This window comes from Homalodisca vitripennis, chromosome X (genome assembly GCF_021130785.1).
Source record: "Homalodisca vitripennis isolate AUS2020 chromosome X, UT_GWSS_2.1, whole genome shotgun sequence".
Classification (NCBI taxonomy): Eukaryota; Metazoa; Arthropoda; class Insecta; order Hemiptera; family Cicadellidae; genus Homalodisca; species Homalodisca vitripennis.
The window spans coordinates 152,575,358-152,582,500 of NC_060215.1; positions in this window are offsets into that span (position 1 = coordinate 152,575,358).

The following is a 7,143-nucleotide window of genomic DNA, read 5'->3' on the forward strand; positions in this document are numbered from 1 at the left end:
TCGGCTGGAAGAGAAATTTACTCTTTAAATCTTATAGTAAGAGAATTGGTTTTGTTTCTCTAAAATGTAAAAGTTTTGGTGATCTACACATAATATTAAGTCATCATATGTGTAATACAATTGAAGTTACACTGTAATTTGTATGTTTTATACATTTTCAGAATATGTATAAGATATAACGCGACAAATCGCTAAAGTAACGAAACGTTTTTTTTATTTCTGTGAATTCATCGTCATATACAGACATTTTAAATGCAGCAGCTTTTAGTTTTCAAACACCAGATATCCTTAAAAGTTGGATGGTTTTATTCTATATGAACCAGTAGGGGTATTTATTATATATAATACGTTTAGATTATATAAAGAAAACGTAATTTGAACGACATAGTCTATTCTTGGAACAAAAGTAGACTATTTATAATTATTTTATACCGATCTAGAAAAGAGTTTATCTACTATAAGAGGTCATATATTATAAACCTGTACCAAACATTTCAATTTGCTGAAGGATTAATTCATTTAGAATGCGAGTTTCTTGTATACTATGTATATTTTACTTATACATCAATCGACTTCTGTTGGGGCTGATATTGTGAGCCAGAAGTAAAGCAGTTGGTAAGATTGCTATTAGCTTACCAAGATCCATGAGCGGAACTGATGCCTTAGTGAGTCACTTTTATTTGTACTGGCGGTGTTTGGAGTTGGATTTTTAATTATTGCGAGGAATACCAAGAGACATTTACATTAAATTCCGTTTGGCTGAAAATAATTGCGTTTTAAACTAACAGGTGCGTGATCACGTGACATCGTGATAATGTCGAGATTTTTGGTGCAAGGGTAGTTCGATAGGTCTAGTTTACGATAGCCATCTAAAAGATGACGGATTTGGTGGCGTTCGTTCCCCACTAATGTATCAGAGGTTCTTGCTACCCTCAAGAAGGCTGTGAAACCCCCTGCCTGCTTGAACAGGAGTGGCTGGTTCAGAGCTGACTTCCCCTTCTTCTGAGGGAATATGACAGATTAATGCCCTAAATTCTTCCTCATGGATCTCGACAGGAGGTGGCCTCTATCCCAAACCTTACTCTCGACAATTACTCGATGATATGGAATGGTGAATTTTGCACGCAGTTTTTCGGATGTCCGTCTGTGAACAAAGAGTTGCACCAAGGCCTGTCCGGTATTGGTAGTTTCGTCCTTTCAATAATAATTTCCATTCACTTACTTAATCTAAATACATTCTCACGTTAATTTTTTTTCATTTCTATACAACGTTATTTTGACTTTATTTTGTTTTTAATTAATTCCCTTTAAGATATACTAAAATTTTTATGGTTTGAAATATCAACTGAGTACTTTGTGGTGACTCGTTCTCACGCACAGGCTTTAGTAGCCCATGTGAGAATATTTCTCAAATAATTAAATTAGAAATAAATGAATATACAGGGGTGAGTCAGAAATATGGTAAAATATTTTAAGACGTGATTGTAGAGCTAAAAATAAGAAAACAATGTTATATAAAGGTAGGTCCGGAAACGCTCCATTACTGAGTAATGGCTGGCGAAAGATTTTGCTTTGTTTTCAGTTCACCTGGTGAAATTAAGTGATTCTGAAATGTTTTGTTCTTACTTTTTAACTCAAATAAGATGGATATATAAGGAAAATCGTCTGAAAATCGTAAGGAGTAAATTTCATAGCTTTTTTACACATTTAGTTAACTTTGTTTATTATGTTTGTTTTCAGAATTAAATTCTCTACAATCTGTATTAGGAAAAACAATTCGTTTATAGGTCATTTAACAATGTTATTCGACATCAAACATTTAAGACGGTATTTTTGCTATTAGATTTTTGGCAAATTTCATACTTTTACTCAAAAACTGTTCACACTACAACCTCTAGAGTGGTTTCATTTTATTTTTCAGACGATTTTCGTTATATATCCATCTTATTTGAGTTAAAAAGTAAGAACAAAACATTTCAGAATCACTTAATTTCACCAGGTGAACTGAAAACAAAGCAAAATCTTTCGCCAGCCATTACTCAGTAATGGAGCGTTTCCGGACCTACCTTTATATAAAATTTTTTTCTATTTTTAGCTCTACAATCACGTCTTAAAATATTTTACAATATTTCTGACTCACCCTGTATAATTCACATAACTCTTTAAAACATATTTAATTTAATTGTATATTTAAGGCAATGAATATGTATCTTTTGTTGATTTTTTGGAGAATAAACGATTTTGATTTGATTTGATTTTACCAATCCAGAATATCATGTCAGTCCGGAAGCAGCGCAAAGGTCCTTTTAGTACTAGGTCCAAATTTCTAAGCTTCTTTTACTAAGGAAACAAAAAACGGACTAGAATAGAAGTCAGTTTTCGGCAGAAACTGTGCAGAAAAGTACCAGGAGTGTTTGGAGCCTGAAGATATCAAGTAAACTTTAACGCAATTGTTTTGTATTGAAACAATGTTTTTAATTAAACTTGAAGGTTTCCATATTTTACCAATATGCATTAAAAGTCTTCATAAGTTAACACTAATACCATTAACCAATAATTGAAACCCTGTATTAGCACTATTTCAGAGGAAAATGAAGTACCTGAAACATTCCTGAAGTATAGGACTAATAGTACTTTTTAAGTACTCATACTGTACTGGAATTAATAAAAAAATTAAATTCACTCACTGCCCGGTCTAATTCCTACTTTTGAAGGTGGAGATAGAGGAATTCGAATAATCCAAAAGGTGAAAACTTATTTATTAATGTTTAAATTCGAAATCATTCGAAAGGCAATTTCTTTAAATTATTACGTCGTCTTTCATAAGGAATAAAGAATTTGAAGAATCCTTGTTCAATTACAATAAGGATAAAGAATTGAATCCCTTAAGGGCTCACTTACAATATTCTCTCTTGCAAACTGCAATTAATCTATTTTTACAAAAACAGTTATCGTTATTAAATAGAACCAGGACTATTGATCTTTTAACTCGCAGTAATGAAGATCAATATTGCTATTAGATACTGAATAATTGGATTGAATCTACGATAAATGAAAAAAAAACGCTTAAGTGACTGTTTTTTCACGTCATACCTTGACTCTAAAACAACATTTAGGTTTTTCTTGGTTTAAAATTCACCAATAGTTTAAATATATCTAGTAATCTGAGTATACTGTATATATATATATATATATATATATATATATATATATATATATATATATATATTCACTTTATGATACCTTTTTCGTCTAAGTTTCATATTTAACAATCTGTTCTTATTTTATATATTTCCGAATCTAAGATTTAATAGCTAATATATATATATATATATATATAATTTTCTTGTAATAAACGCATATCAAATTTAACTTACTTGTAGTTTAATTTGATGTTACTTGACTTAAAATCTGATATTTGGCATGAAATAGATTTATAGTTTATAACCGACGTATAATGGAAATAGCTACAAAATATCTGTATTATATTTCACCACCTGTTATTTCATTCCTTCTCTTTTTTTTTTCTTATTCTCGACTTAACCATTTATGGAATTTTAATATGCTCTTCATATTAATATTAACGGATTTAAACAGAAACAGAAGTTTAGTAATGAGTTAATGAGTTTTAAACTATTTAACTATACGATGTATAATTACAAAATTAGTAAATGAGTTGAACATTGTGTGGTCTGTATTAATAGCTATGGACAGCTTGGTTGCAGTTGCGTTAAGATAAAATTGTAATATGTAAAATATTTTACCACTTTTTATTTTATAAATAATTAAATAAATTGAGTTTAAGTATTGTTTTATCAAAAAATATTACCTTTGTAAAAATACTCGTGTAAGCTATTCTTTTGGTTCCTAAGTTTGTAAGCAAACTCAATTATGTCACTTTAATGGCCAAAACAAAGCCGTTACACACTTGGCAAAGACAGTTTAATGTGCCAGACATATGGTACCTTTGGCCATCGCCTTTTGTTAGCTTTATGGAAGCTTTGTCACGGTATATGTAATGGCACCTGCAAGTCGATCTACATCTGCCATAAATTACGGAAAGGCAATTTATTTGCGAGTGAGATGAGATAGACCGTTGTAGCCGAATGGTGCTCGCTTTTATTTAAATGCTATTGTGTTCGTTGTGTTACATAATATAATAAAATCACTGCGATATAATTCAAACACTCATCTAAATGTCGAAATTCATTAAAAACCACAAAGGAGTTCAGGGGTTTTTCTAATTACAACAATATTTTATTACAGGCTCAAAGTACACTTATACATTTTTTTGAATAAAATATAATTGGTTAGTGACAGGATTTTCAGAATTATCAGTGTATTAGTAATATTTTTTTGTTTTCTTATTTTTAGTTTATTTGTAGTTTCAGGCACCTCGGCGAGTGGCCAGCACGTAATTTAATCTAACTGAACTCAAAAAGTACTGTATTAAGTTTATTTTATTTTGTTAAACCTAATCACACTACTGGACATGCGATTAGGCTATTCCTAAGATTTTTATTTTTGTAATTTTTTTGAAGGAATATATCATTATTCTCAATTCAATTCTGTAGGTCAGTCGCTTTCGAGATATCGAGCGGAGAGGTTAGGCAGACAGACGGAAATAAAATATTTCCAGCATCACGAGTGATTGGCTTTGCTAAAGCTCAGCCAAGAAAGTAAATTTATATTTTAGTTGTAAATAGCGCATTTCGAATGGTTCAGATTAGATGGATTCACGCTTGGGAACGTACATATTGATGCCCCTAACAAGAGACAGAATTGGGGCAGGGAACAATGGTCGATCAACATAGAGTTAGACCGCATTTAAATAAATTATTGACGCTGTATAAATGGATCAACATTGGTTTGGTTGATTTATTACTGCAAACTAGTTTAACTCTCGATAGCGGTTTACTTAGCGGAGTGTTACAAATTAAAATAGCAATGATAATTTACTGTTACATTGTTTTGTTACTGATTTTGATGAGTACCGAGAACAACTTTTAATATAATTACTTAGTTATAGAACGTGACTAGCTCACTTTAGTTTCTTTTACTAGGCTCTAAAAGGTCGATAATAAAACAGCTCACTCAAGAATGTTGTTGTGTTTATTATGGATTACAAATTAAACTTGGCTATGACAATTTATTTTAACCTGCATATGCAGAAAACATTATAATAGATACGTTGAAGAGTTTCGTAGGGAACCGAAGTTATTACAATGTAGCAAATTACGGTAATTAAAGTGGAGATTTTACAAGAAAGTAATCTTCAAGTAAAGTGATGTAAGGGGTTTAAAAATGGATCATACCCATAACTTTTTATATAAAACTCCAATAGTAGGAGTTTATACATAGAGTTTGTGATTTAACAATTACTACTTGGTCCTAAGATCTGGAGATAGAATCACAATGTGAGGAAAATAAGATCACTGCACTCAAAGCTAGATATATACAGAGCTCTGATAAACCTGTAGGACGAACATTTCAGGAGGCAAGATGGAGTGTTTCAGAAGCATAAATGTCGGAAGTTCCAGGTTATTCCCTACTTCGAAGATTTCTTAAGACGCCTTCTGATGACCCATATGGCGTCAATACGTGATACTAACACGTATTGAGAGATTTCACTGGAGAACTTCCATTAGTAGAAAATCACAAGCGCTTTAACCTCGTCTGAGCCAGTGTTGATGCTAAAGGTGAATTTTTAGAGTGAAGGGAAAGACAAGAAGAGACAAGATAGTTTATTTCAATGGTAAGTTGTAAAGGAACGGCCTGAACACCGTGGGCTACTGTAGGAGCAAGATCCTCTATAGGTAGCAGTCAATCAGACGATACGTAGTACCATATTTTAATGGCTTCCAGAGATTCCAGTTGCTAGGTGACGACAAAAACTACCTGATTCCAGGGGCTGAAAATCTCTTTAAGATATATTTCACTAAAATTCAGGATCGCAGTCGGTGATTTCCAAAGAGCACGAAGTGTCAACTACATTAAATTTCGTCTCAGAGGTTCCTAGAGCAACAAAGGATATTCCTGGACTTCCAATTAATCAGAAGCCGTGTTTTCTAGAGGAAGACTTTAGGAGAGCACTATTGGTTCCTATTGGATGTATTAAATGTTTTTGATAGTCCTGGAGGATATGGTGAAATTTACTATTGTGATATTCTAGAAAATAATGTCGCGGTGCTCTCAATGACCATATGTAGAAGCTGAAGGTTTAAAAGAGAGCAGAGGCATCCAAATTTAAACAGTCCCATAGTTCAAAAGTTAGTTATTTCTAACTGAAAAAAATCTAAACGTTTAAAACGTTATACAACCTTTGAACGCCTACAAGCACTTGGAGATTACCAGCTCATCACGATTTCCCAGAGACTGGTTCTTCCGGTATTTGACTACCTAATGATAAGTTGAAATCGTCCACTTTATTATTTTTAATAATGTGCAATAAAAGATAGGCCGTCGCCATTGATTGTATGATTATAATTATTCGTAAAATACATTTCTAGGGCACTGTACCAGATTTAACAAATCTTTACTATTTATGTCTTGTAAAATAAATTATAAGAAGCTGGAGGAACATGACATATGGTGAATAAATCATATCTGATGATACTGAACCAACTTTTCGAGAAATATTAACTAATTAAGTTCAGTTCTCTATTTTATAATTAAAAGAAACAATATATATATATATATATATATATATATATATATATATATATAATCATATGACATTGGCTATTTGAAGAGAAAACTACTTTTTTCTATTAATTTAAAACATGCGTTTCATACAAATAATAATATTATTAATAATTTGTAACAGAATAAACATGCAGGTATAAATAAATGTATAAGTAATAAATAATAATATTAATAATACTAATAAGTAACTAAAAACGTATTGACCATGTATTTAACCTTTTATTTCTATGGTAGGTGATAGCCTTTTTACTAGATGGAATCATAAGTACTCAAGAATATTTCCAGGCAAAAAGTAAAATGTAAATTTTAAATAGCTGTAGACAAACAATACACGATAATTCATAATTCATTGTGTCCTCAATTAATATATTTAATTTAACATTTATTAGTAAACTTTCTAATAGTTATTAGTTAACAAACTATTGACCAAGGTCGAGT